Source organism: Lynx canadensis, chromosome F2 (assembly GCF_007474595.2).
Source record: "Lynx canadensis isolate LIC74 chromosome F2, mLynCan4.pri.v2, whole genome shotgun sequence".
NCBI lineage: Eukaryota > Metazoa > Chordata > Mammalia > Carnivora > Felidae > Lynx > Lynx canadensis.
The window spans coordinates 40,363,767-40,377,513 of NC_044320.2; positions in this window are offsets into that span (position 1 = coordinate 40,363,767).

The following is a 13,747-nucleotide window of genomic DNA, read 5'->3' on the forward strand; positions in this document are numbered from 1 at the left end:
CTTGAAAGACAGAAAGTGACTTAGAGCCTCCCTTAGCCTCCAAAAGACCCTGTCACAACACCAACAGTAGCAAGATAGTAATAACGAAGCAACAACTAGCACTCACTGAGCGGGAGAGCAGAGGGGTGGTGAAGAATGTGGGTTCTGGGACCCATTACCTACATTCAATACCAGCCTCATTCTGGCTAGTGACCTCTGAGAAGTTCCTGCAATTCTCACTCACATTGAACACAAGGATATTAGTAACAGACTCTTCTTAATAAGGCAGTCGTGAGGCTCATATGTGTTAAAATACAATGCACTTAGGACAGAGCCTGACGTCTAATAAGCACATAATAAGCAGTCATATGTATATAGATAATATTTTTTAACTTAAATGTGGTTTCCCTGGACTCTTGTAACAACTCAATGAGATAGGTTGCTTTATCATTCTAATTTTATAGATAATGGAGCTGAGGCCTAGAAAGATTAAGTCACTTGCCTGCGGTTACACTGCTAGTAAGTGGCCCAGAAAGGCCTCCTTGACAGTCAAGTCCACATCTATTACCACTCTGCCTTGCTGCATTATTTATAATAGTGGAAAATTGAGGAACAACCTAAAAGCCTAATAAAAGTGAACGGTTAAATAAACTATGGTGCATCTGCATGATGAAATGCAGCCAATAAATATGACATTTGTAAACTGGGCACAGTGACGGCAAAGCCCTGCTCCCTGGCACAGCAAGAGGCCAGGCTTGGGCATTCAGGGACATCTCTGATCACCACGGGGTGTCCTGTCCTGGGAGGCCGTCCCCACTCTGCCCCTCGTCTTGCTGAGAATGGAGGCCCTGATGGCAAGTGCCTGCTTTCCTTCCATGATGTTTGTAGACAATCTCCATTCTCTCTGAAATCTTCCCCAGCTTTCCTCCGCCTCCAGGAAACGTCCCGAATGACCTCAGCCCAGGAGTAACTCTCCTTCCGCTGTTCTGGTTTAGCAGTTATTGGATGCATTTGCAATTTACTCTGGCGTGAGTGTCTTCACAGTGCTTGGAGGACAGGATTGAGTCCTACATTCTTGGCCCACTCCCAGGGCCTGATACAGTGCATTCAATAAATATATATAATAATAATAATAGCTCACATTCATTAACAGCTTGCTATATACTCAGCCCTGGGTAAGCATTTTATGGGTTTTCAGGAAGCCAAGACAAATAGGAGAAAAAGGAAAAGAGCCACATTTCCCCTCATCCTTCTCTTACCCCTGCCTGAGAGGCCAGCAGAACAAATAAGGGACAACAGATTAAAGCCAGTTTCATGCTACATGTGAAGCTTATGAGGGGAGATAAGACCTTGCTATGTCACTTAAATTCCCTAAGTCATATTTAATCTCACTCATATTAGTTAGCACCCCTGTCATGGGATTGTTGGTAGGATTAGAGATAATACAGATGTTTACTGTTTAGCACACGTTAATTGCTTAACAAACATTAACAATATTTCTGGGGAAATGGGGCAAGGGCCCTGATCAGAGCTGCAGGGCAGAGATATTAAGAGTGTGGGACACTGCCATCTCTACAATCCTCGTTTCTGTAAGGGAGTATAGGACAGACTCTAACCAGCCTCCCCCAAATGCAGAGTTGGTGGAACAAGAGGGAACAGGTTACCTAGCAATGGCCAAGAGCTGCCATGAATCCACTCCTATTCAGTCATCCTGAGAAGACTCCAAAACACTTGATGACTGAGGTCATGGGCCTTTTGAACCTCCTCCTTCTGACACAGGTGGCAACCGTTCCAAACCTGGGATGATGAGGTGGGGGTGGTTGATTCCCTGGGCCCTCAACCTTTCTCCGCCTGGGAGAAAGGTGAGTAGTGTGGCCTAAAGGCACCTGGCTATTCAAGAGTTTTACTGGGGCCAAGTTGAGACAGGCCAAGTGGGGAAAGGATGAGGAATGGGAAACCTCGCAGTTGGATAGACGGAACACTGACGTCGGTCTCAGTTCTATGCCAGTACTTAATATTTAACTCACAGTACTCATTTCATCCTCCTGGCAAAGAGCATGAAACAGAGACTATGATTTCTAGTAATGTGCTTAGGGGAGAAGGAAGAAACCGAGGCACTCAACGGCTTTGAAAACTTGACTAAAGTCGCCAAGTTGGTAAGCGGCGTAGCCAGGATCTGAATCCAGGCAGTGTGGTGCCAGAGCCCATGCTCCTACCACCAGGGCCTGCCTGTGTGCATGCAGGTGCATGTGGGTGCGCACATGTATGTGTGTGTGCGTGCGCACGTGTGTGTGCTGGTTGGTTGGTTGGGGCATCGGATTATGAGCCTGTCGCAGGAGCACCTCACTCTGTGAGTGGCAGGGGCGGGTGACTTTCCAGCCCTGGGCCTGACCCCTGTGTCCCACAGTCTTCTCTGCCTCCTGCAGAGCAGCTGTTCCTTCCCCCACCCATTCACGCTCCTCTTCTCTTCCACTTTGACCATCACACTCCTTCCTACATCCTCACCTTTGCATTAGGGCTGCCCTGAGACAGAACCATGAGAAGAAAGCTCACATTATCACAAAGTTTATGTTAACACAAAGTTTTGGTGACTTTCACGGAGATACTATTTTTTATAGGTCACAATACCTTCAGGGCAGAAGGCAGGCCGAGGAGATGTATCACACACCACACTATGGGTTGGCAGCCCACCCCTGACAGAGGGCTCCTGCAGTCTTAGCACCGAAAGATAAACCAGCCAAGCTAAGAGCGTCTTTTCCAAACCTTGGGCTTGCTTAATTATAAAGTGTTTTGCCAAAATGAAGTAGATCTGATCTGCTTCAGGTATTAAAGTCAGGATGGTGAGGAAACCAGAGAGCAGTGTGTGAGATTTATGTGTAAGCGATGTTGGCTTGGTCTGGGGTTCAAGCTGACAGAAGCTCAAGAAATTCCCTGCTAGGAGCACCCTCTGGGGCTAGTTTGGAGGCTCCAGACTTGCCCTACCAGCATCATGGGCCCAGGTTCATTTTGTCTAGTGTCTGTGATCTCTACGCTCTTCCTTAGAAGGAGCATAGGGCCAATGGAATGGGAGATTTCAAAAGCAGACCTTGTGTTGACATCTTATTATACAGCTTATCATCAAGAGACAAATAAAATGCCCTGCTGATTTATGATGACATTTCCCCCTTGGCAGCTGCTGAAAGACAGGTGGGTAGTGTGGTGCAGAGGGGAAATAGAAGGCCATGCAGCTTTTGCCTGTGGGCCTTCAGGGGTGCAGCAGATAAATTGCTTTTATTTGCATACCTGATGTGAAGACCTAAAGCCCTGTGTTCCTTCTGGCCAGAATAGTGAAGGTTAATCCACAACAAATGCCCACCTTTGAGCCAAGTGCAGATCTATTTGCCCCGTCTGCTCTTTTCAGCCCCTTCTCTTGCCAGCTCCCTGCAAGAGCGTATAGTTTCCTGTTCCTGGAGCCCAGGGCTAAAAGCAAAACATCCTCTTTCAAACTTTTTGGACTGAGTACTCATTAGGGTCCACTGAGAGTATGTCCAGGTAGATAAGGGACCTGGAGGCACAGCAAAGAGGCTCAGAATTCACCTGGCACCTCTAAGCCCAGCAAGGGGAGAGGAAACCCAATTTAACACAAGCAGGGAACAGGCCTAGAAGCCCCATAAAATTCTGTGTGGCTGTTCTTGTTATTTTAAGTCGGATCAACCATTCAAAATATATTACATTAAAAAAATTATGAAATAGTTCAGATATGCAAGAAAATAGGTTGTTATGATGCATAGCAGCTTACCCAACTTTCCCTTTTAAGTAACTAGATATTCCCAAATGGCTGAAGCTCCCTGTGTACCATACTCAGATTATACTCACTTCCTTCTACTGAATTGGTTTTGGTGTTTACTATTCCTGTCAATGTCTTTATATTTTTGTTACACCTGTAAGAATCCCTATATAACAAATTTTGCACTCTCATTTGCATGAAAACATGTAAATAGGATTATGTAGTATACATCCTTCTGAGACTTGCTTTTATTATTAAACTTAAAAAAGGTATATCATGCTAATACATGAAATTCTGGTTAATTTATCTATTTCATTGCTATAGTATATTTCATTGTATAACCATACTGCCTATTTGTGTTTCTGTTGATGGATATTCAGGTTATTACGTTTTTGTTTGTTTGCCCTTCTAGTCATTGCTTTGTGCTGGGCGGAGGTACAAGAGTTTCTCTGGGATGGCTACCAAGGAACAGAATTCCTGAGTTACAGGGTTTGGCCATTTTGAGTTTCATACTGCCAGAGAGACCTCAAAAGTGGTTGATACCAATGGGTACTCCTGACAGTGATGAGAGTTGCATTTTTCATATTCAGGCCAACATACAATATCGTCAGGTGTTTTAATTTTTTGCTGATATGGTGGATGTGAACTGGTATCTTATTGAAGCATGAATTCATAGTTCCTTGATGACTGGTAAACATGACATCTTTTTACATACTTATTGACCATTTGGATTTTCTCTTGTGTGAATTGCCTGTTCATTGACCTTGCCCATTCTTTAATTTCCTCATTTGTCTCTTTGTACTTATTTGTCTTTCGTACTAGCTCCTTACATATCGTGGACACTTTTGAAAATATTTTCTTCCAGTTCCTAACTTGCCTTTTAATGTTTAAATAGTGTTTGAGAATTTTGTAAAGCCGTGGTAAAATACACAGAACATAAAATTTATCATTTTTACCACTTTTAGGAGTACAATTCTGTGGCATCAAGTACATTCACATTGTTGTGCAACCATCACCACCATCTGCCTCCAGAGCTTTTTAATCTTTCCCAGCTGAATCTCTGTACCCATTAATAATGCTTGAGATTTTGATGCACTCAAATTTATCAGTCTTTTATGTGTTGAACTTTGTATATATTTTTTAATCCTTCATAAAAATATTCTCCTAAATTTCCTTCTGTGGATTTGCTCTTCACTTTTATGTCTTGATCCATCTGAAATTAATTTTAGAGAACTGAGTGAAGTGGAGATCTATTTCCAGTTTTTTTTCCACACAGATAACCAACTGTTCCAGCATAGTCTTATCGGTTAGACCGTCTTTTTTCTCTCTGATCTTCAATTTTAAGTCCACCAAATATTATTTCTGTATATGCAAGGATCTACTTCTGAGCTCTTCATTCTTTTGTATTGGTCTGTTTTTCTCTCCTGGTGCCAAACTACATTGTCCTATTTGCTACAGATAATTAAAAGTACCTTATTTCCTCTGTACTTCTACCACCTGATTCTCTTTCAGAATTGTCTTGGTTATTCTTAGCTTACTGATTTTTCATCAATCCTAGAACCAGCTTGTCAAAGCCCATGAAAAGCTCTCTCAGAAATTTGATAGGAGTTTTATCGAGTTTATAGGTTAATTTGAAGAAAATCAAGTATTCTTATCCATGAATATGGTCTATTTCTCTGATTATTTAGGTCTTCTTTAATGTTCTTGGATAAAGTTCTATCATTTTCTCCACAAAAAATGTTATGGAGCTCTTGTTATGTTTATTCATAGATACTTTATACCTTACATTTCACTTTGCTGTCACAAATAATATCTTTTTAAAGTTACATTTCAAAGGAATGCTGTTTTATTTTTTTGCATGATGGACTTACATCCTGCAATCGAGCTGAATTCTTTACTAGCTCTAATAATTTTTATAATAAAGAAATAAGCCCTAAGATATTAATTAACCTGTCCCAAATCAGCACACACCTAATAAGCATCTGTGGGAGTAGAGATAATGTCAAGATAAGCATCTGTGGGAGTAGAGATAACGTCAAGATAAGAATTTGCATGGTATTCAGTTCAAGTTTCATATTCTACCTCTATGAGTCATTTGTTTGTAATATCTGAAGGATTTATTGGAAGACTCCTCTGGCCTCATCTAAGTGCTGTAATGTCTGGGGAGGAGGGTGAGAACACATGCAAAGAAGCATAGAATCATCTAATCCCAGAGAAGGAGGGGGCCTTGAAATACATCTAGTCCTTCCCTCCACCCTATGTGTCACAAAAATCTGCTCTGAAAGTGTCCCCTATGAAGCCATTTATTCATTCAACACATTCTTTGAGCACCTACTAAATGGCAGGTCCCATGCTTGATGTTTGGAAACAGCAGTGAGCAAAACCCTCAAGACACTTACAATTTACAGAGTCAGACTGTAGTGAATAATCACATAAATATATAACTGTGAATGGTACAGTGCCATGAAGGGATATAAATGAGACTCTGACAGTATATAGGATAGAGTTGGGCAACCTGACTTCCTGAGTGGGTGGTAGAACATTCTAGGCCCTGAGGTGAAAAAAGAGCTTGGATGTGTGAGAAAGTCTGGTGTGGTCAGAGCCCCACAGGGGTTGCACAGGGCCCAGCCTGTGCATCGTGCTATGGGCTCTGTTAAAGATTTTAATGGAAGTCACTAAAGGGTTTTAAGCCAGGGAGTGATATGATCAGATCTGCATTTGGGGAAGGTCACAAATCTACAGAATGGACAATAAACCAGACAGGGCATGGATGAATCTGGGAAGACTAGTTAAGAGGCTATTGCAGCTCCCACTGAGTAATAACAAGCCTGGCCTAGGTAATGGTGGCGGTAAAATCAAGCTGGAAACCCAGTGGTGTTAATTCTGTTTGAGATGCACATGCCTATGAGATAAGAACTACTACTGTCACCCTTGGTGAAGCTGAGGCTTGGACAGGTTAAGAAACTCATTGGGTGGGGCACCTGGGTGGCTCAGTCGGTTGAGCATCCTACTTCAGCTCACGTGATGATCCCACAGTTCATGAGGTCAAGCCCCGCATCAGGTTCTGTGCTGACAGCTCAGAGCCTGGAGCCTGCTTTGGATTCTGTGTCTCCCTCTCTCTCTGCCCTTCCCCTGCTCATGCTCTGTCTCTCTCTCTCTCTCTCTTTCTCAAAAAATAAACCTTTAAAAAAAAAAGAAATAAAAAGAAAAGAAACTCACTGGGATTCCAAGCTGGCTGGTATAAATCTCAACTACCATGTCATAGTGCTATGTGTGAGGTTGGGAGAAGAGGAGTGAAAGGTGACCCAGTGAGCCCCCCAGACAGAATATGAAAGCTTCTAATAAAAGGAACAGGCTGAAAGGAAGTGGAATGTGAGCTGTGAGCCCTGGACCAGCAGGCTGGCCCGTCTGCCTTCCATCTCAAATCTTCTGCTCACCTGCTCTGTTTGGAAGACATCCTTCATTTCCTCTAAGACTCTGGGATGATTACATACATGACTTTGGGAAAGTCATTGGATTTCTCAGAATCTCTGTTTTCTCTTCAGTAAAACCAGAATAATACCTCTCAAGTGAGATGATACCTATAGAAGTGTGCTGCAAACTTTAAAGAGATTTACAGACACCAGCGATCACTAGGATTATCTTGTCATGAAGCGATCCACTCATTTGGGGCAATTCTCCATGTCAGAATGTTTCTTCATGTTGATCTGGTATTGGCTTTCCTGTATCTCCCTTCCACTCTGATCTCAGCTGTTGGACACTAAACCTCATCATGTTGTCCATCTTGCCTCTGAGAGAGCTTCAAGCATCAGGGGCAGCTGCCCAGCCCCCACAGGGACCTCTCTTCATGCTGAACACCAGCAGCTCTTTTAAGCACACCTTGGCTGGTATTCAGCCTCTTTGGAGGCTCTCTGGATTAACAGCAGCTGAGTTAAAATGTGTTCCACAGAACCGAACACAAGATTTCAGGTGTTGTCTGAAAAGCTCTAAATACAGTGGACCTGGTTCATCCTCAATCTCAATTCCCTGGTCCTTCCCTGCAGTGTGCAAAAGTCCCGGCTACACTCTGCTGGGCTGGTGGAGGGATCCAGATGTGCATTTGAGGAACCAATTCATTTTAATATGACCTCTTCCTGCCTTCCTAAAAGAATACATGCTACCTACTCTTACAGGACTTAAAGAAAGAAAAAAAATGTATGAAAATACAGGGCTTGGGGCACCTGAGTAGCTCAGTCAGTTAAGGATCTGACTCTCGGTTTCGGCTAAGGTCATGATTTTGCGGTTGGTGAGTTTGAGCCCCACATCAGGCTCTGTGCTTGCAATGTGGAGCCTGCTTGGGATTCTCTCTCTCTCTCTCTCTCTCTCTCTCTCTCACCCTCTTGCTCTCTCTGCCCCTCCTGCTCTCCTCTCTCTCTCTCTCAAAATAAATAAACTTTTAAAAAATAAAAATAAATAAAAATACAGAGCTTTTTGGATGACCCAAAGAAGTCATAATGAAAGTATAAAACTAGACCTTTCCCTCACTGCCAAAGTCATATGGCTTAACTTCATTTTTAAAAATTTCTTGTAATTTGAGAAAGAAGACTTTACTTGAAATTTGACATATTTGAATAAAAAGGTAAATTTGGGGCAGGGTGTAGGAAGGAAGGATGATGGGAACATTTTCTGCTGACTTTTATGGATCATGGGGAAAAGTTAATAAAAAAGTTGTGATGCTGTTTGGGGCGCCTGGGTGGCTCAGGGAGCTGAGCATCCAACTTTGGCTCAGGTCATGATCTCACAGTTCATGGGTTTGAGCCCCACATCAGGCTCCACCCTGACAATGCAGAGCCTACTTGGGATTCTCTCCCTCTCTCTCTGCCCCTTCCTCCTCCTCTCAAAATAAGTAAACATTAAAAAAAAAAAAAGGTGTGATGCTGTTTTCCAATATCACCTCAAAAAAATGATATACTTTGCAACTTCAAACTTAATGCCAAGAGTCTTTGATAAAATGAACATGTTGTCTAAGTAAGTCGAAAAATAAAAAGTGAGAGAATCCATTTCCACTTGTCTCCATCAGAGAATTCCTTCTTTTCAACCTGAATTTGAGAAGAGAACATTTATTACGCCCAAGGTGGGAGTACTTCAGGTGGGTTTTATTTTTTATTTTATCACTGATGCTTGCCACAAATCTACTAACTAGAAACCAAGATATTTGATTAAATTTTAGCCCAGTGGAGTGCTTAGGTAGTTATAGATGAGGTATACATAAAACCAACTGTAGTAGCCAGATACTTTTCTATAACATAAAACCCAGATCCAAGTAATGAAAAATTCCCTTTGCTTCATTTCCCAACATGCTGTCTTCACATTAGTAGATTTTGTGCGTGCTTTCCCTTTTCCACTGGTAGCATTATGACATTTTCTTTTCCATGCATTCAAGATTTAATAACTTCAAGTACAGTCAACATAGCGTTTCTGAGAGCTCAGGCTTCATTTCAGATGCTTCTGGCCAACTGAATAGACTTCTTGGAAGAGATGCCAGACATGTGTGATGCTAATTTGGCTGCAATAAAACAAGATGCCCAGAAAAATAATTTTTGCTTAAACCAGTCCTTCTGGCCTTAGCAATTCCAGTTCCATAGCCACTGCCTTTGAAAATGGGCTGGGGCAGGTTGTGGGCCTCAGCCCTTCAAGGTGTCTTCCCTGGATATTCCCAGAAAGGGATTCAACAGGGAGAGAAAGGTGAAGCTGGATTTCAGATGACCCCAAAGCCAGGGAACCCCATTTCCTACAATGGCATGTTATCACTGATAAGTTGGATATTGTGGACTCAGCCTGCATTTTTCTCACAAAGTATAAGGGGTAAATATGTAAGTTTTAAATTAATTACGGGCGCCTGGGGGACTCAGTCAATTAAGCCTTCAACTTCGGCTCAGGTCACGATCTCACAGTTCCTGAGTTAGAGCCCTGTGTCAGACTCTGTGCTGACAGTGCAGAGCCTGGAGCCTGCTTCCAGTTCTGTGTCTCCCTCTCTCGCTGCCCCTCCCTTGCCCTCTCTCTCTCTCTCAAAATTAATAAGCATTTAAAATTTTTTTAAATTAATTAATCAGTTAACTATTTACTGAGAATATATCATGGTCATCCTTTCAAAGCCCAGGACCTACAATGCATCTCAACTAGAACTGGAAAGGTTTTTAGAAGCTGCTGTTTCCATGTCCACACGGCTAAGTCAGCCAAGGCTCCCCAGGGGCGCAAGTGATATTTAAAGAAAGCTTCCATGTTCCCCTTAAACTTCTGCTTTTCTAAACTAAACATCCAAAGGTAGCCAATAGGACAGTGGTTTTCAGACCCTTCGCTAGTTAGGAATGTCAGTCCTAAAGTGTGGGGCTTGGAATTTGTCATAAAGCTTGAAATGCCTTGTACTGGTGCAGGGAGTGCCTGGCTCTTAGCTCCCTTTCTCCTGAGACTCTGTTCGGAGGGAGAGGAGAAACATATTTGCTTTGGGAAGTCACATCTGACTGTGAGGTCACTTTTGGTTGGGCAATCCACACATAAGGGCACGCTAAAAGCAAAATGAGATGGCCCCACCACACTTGACCCTTACTGGTAGCAGGGAGAATTCATAATGGGAAGACAGAAAGGGAGGAACGGAATACACATGGAGGGGAAGTCAGCTCAGTGCTGGTTGTGGTGCTAAATGTTTCACAAACCTCACCTCTTTTTACTCTCACAGAGGACCTAGGAAGCAAGTATCATTTAAGCATTTGTTTGGAGTTTGGCTACCAATAACAGACAAACTGATCAAGAAAACCTGAAAAGATAGGGACTTTGCTGCCTTGTGGTTTATTTTTCAGGTCTGGGGTGGGCAGCCTCATGTGTCACCTCACGTGTCACCTCATGAACCCAGGATGGCTTGCTGTCCCTTTTGGGCATCATGTCCACATCGTAGAGGGAAGAGGAGAAGAGTCAAAGGGAGAAGTTCATGCCGGCCCAGGCCCTTTTAAGAAACAACCTTCCTACCGGCTATACTCGGTGATCTCTACTTACGGGTCATGGGCCAGAGCTTATCAAATGGGAGAGCGAGAAGATGAAAAATCTTATTGGGACACATTTCAGCTCCAAACAAAATCAGGGTTTCATTGGTAAAGAAAAATGGGAAACGACTCAGGGATAAGCGACAGTCCACCACTCTGTGTTGCAAATGAGAGACTGGGCCCAGAGGCATAAAGTAACTGTGTCCTGCCTACGTGCTAAGGCAGTTAGAAGGTGGCTGAGTCAAGATTTGAAGCCAGGCTCTTCCAGGTCCAGGTCTTGCTCTTTCTACTGTGCCGCGTGGCCCCAGAACATGGCACAAGCAGATTTCCCTTCCTAACACTGTCAGGAAGCAGGTACTTTCTCACTCCAAGCCATTTTACAGATGGGGAAAGGGAGGCAGAGAGGCTAAGAGACTTCAGTAACAGGATTTGGACCCAAGCAGTCGCTATAAGGAAGAAACGCAGCAGTAGCAACATTAGTCTGGACATTTAATGTCTCTAGTACAAAGAGAGAGGGAATGTGAAAAGGTAGGGGTGTAGAGAACTCAGGAGGGAAGAAATGTGAATTGCCGTGAACAGGAAGGAGAACGCAGGCATGAAGAAGACTGATAGCAACTCTCCCTGGGCCAGGAGCGGCTTCCAGCCGCATACCTACCACGTGGGGTGGGGAGGGGGACATCCCGCCACTCAACCTGAGTGTTACAAGGATATCGATGGACACATTAAAAATATACGTAGTCAATTACTGAAACCCTGTGAATGGTTTCAAAGTTCCTCAGATCATGTTCTCATTCGGAAGAAACTCATTTTGGCTTTAACATCTTCAATGTCGAGACTATGCAGATTTCGTTTATATCAGAAATACCCAAAGTTGAGTGGAGCCCACTAATCAATTTGTCTTCCAAAGTGGTGCCTGGGCACAGACAGACGACCCTAAGAACAACAGGCTTTTATTCAGTGGCAGCTTAAGAGGGAGCAGTACTGTGATAAATGCTTCACATCTGTCATCTCATTTCATCCTGATCCATCTCTTGGGAGAGATTTCCTATTTTCCTTACTTTTCAGGTGAGAACCGTGAGTCTCAGGGAAGTGAAGCGACTTGTCCCCAGACACAGGCCTAGGTAAGGGGCCGAGCTAGTGCTGTAATCTGGGTCCATCTGAACCCACCACCACCGCCCTGCCTGGGTGTGGGCTGGAGACAGCAGGATGGAGACTCGGTCAGACTTGCAGGTAGGTAACCCCCTAAATGTGCTCATGCAGCTGAACTGCGGAAGCTAAGTGAGAGACAGTACACTCGTCTCTTCTCATTTATATTTGAATTCAGCCCACTGTGTTGGCCTGTGGAGGTATTTTTAGACTAGCCAACCAGTACAACTCTGCAGATTAAGCTACTTTAATTCTAGTGGACTTCCCTCCGCCTGGCAGACAGGGCATATCTTTATGTAAAATTAAAAGCTAATAAACGTTAAAAACATTTTTTTTTCTTTTTTTTTTATTTTTAATTTTTTTTTTCAACGTTTATTTATTTTTGGGACAGAGAGAGACAGAGCATGAACGGGGGAGGAGCAGAGAGAGAGAGAGACACAGAATTGGAAACAGGCTCCAGGCTCTGAGCCATCAGCCCAGAGCCCGACGCGGGGCTCGAACTCATGGACCGCGAGATCGTGACCTGGCTGAAGTCGGACGCTTAACCGACTGCGCCACCCAGGCGCCCCAAAAAAACATTTTTTTTTTCATTTGGCAGTAAAGTTGCTTTCTTCCAGTTGTTCACAAATGAAACGTGCGGTGCTGGTTTCTGAAAACCAGGAAGCCTGGAGAGAAATTTATGACTTCAAAACAAAATTTAGAGGTTGAAGGATTTAGCAGTTTGCAGGGGACACAGAGCTAAGCCTGTGAGGAAAGCTGTTCCGAATGTCCTGGCCTGAAGTGCCCAGGTCTTTCTCAAAAGTCCCCGAAGAAGCTCTTAGGTGTCTGAAAGGGGAAAAGTGGGAGCGGACACTTTTGAGACCTGTCTCCGCCAGGAGACGGGGCCCGCGAGACTGTGAGCTTTCCCACACAGATGTGCTCAGCCATTATGTTAGCCAGGCATTTCCTGTGCGCCACAGGTTTTGTTATCCTTGTTTCCACCTCCCCCCCCACCCTTCTCAGGGAATTATCCAAGATTTGTAGCCAACAGCCTCTGCCACATTTTCTCTCAGCTCTTAGTCACACTCCCATATATGGAAATCCTTATCACATAGCTAACTCCCCGGCTAGGACATTTTTGTAGGAAGGGTTCAGTGTGTTGTGGTCTTTATAAGTGAAACAATGCTAAGGATAGAATGGCAACAGCAGGGACAGGTGTGTGTGCGCGTGTGTGCGTGTGTGTGTGTGCGTGCGTGTGTGTGTGTAGCCCTTATTGCTGCTAGAACATATATGACAAATGTAAACTCAAGGTTTCATCCCCTTCGGTAGTTGTGGGATAGCCAAGTGAATTTTAACTACTTAAAAAGGCATGCCCACACAGTGCCTAGAAGCAAAGCTGCACGCCACGATAGATTTTTCCCACAATAAAGGATTTCAAAGCCCCTCCACATGTGGGCACTTTCTCTGCCCAGACAGCAGCAGCACAGGGTCAGAAAGAATGACTCAGTCGCCAGGTTAGTCCAGCTTCAATAAACAGAACACAGAGAAGCACTCCACAGACTGGACTTTCAGCAGATGCTCTCACCTTGCAGGGAGTGTGTGGCAGGGGCAGGGGGCAAGTGTGAACCCCTCTGGCTGTCATACATTTATGCCATGAATTATGCTGTTGGCTCAGAGAGTTTTCACACCTTTTTGTCCTTGTGCAACTAATTCCTCTCACCCGAGGTTCCAAAGGGCAAGTCATTTGCTTGAGAATACACAGCTAACACCATTTCTGATTCAAAAACTCTCATTGGCCCCCATTATTCAAGTACAAACTCCTTAGAAACAGTAATTACGATTTAACATTTAATAAGATTTT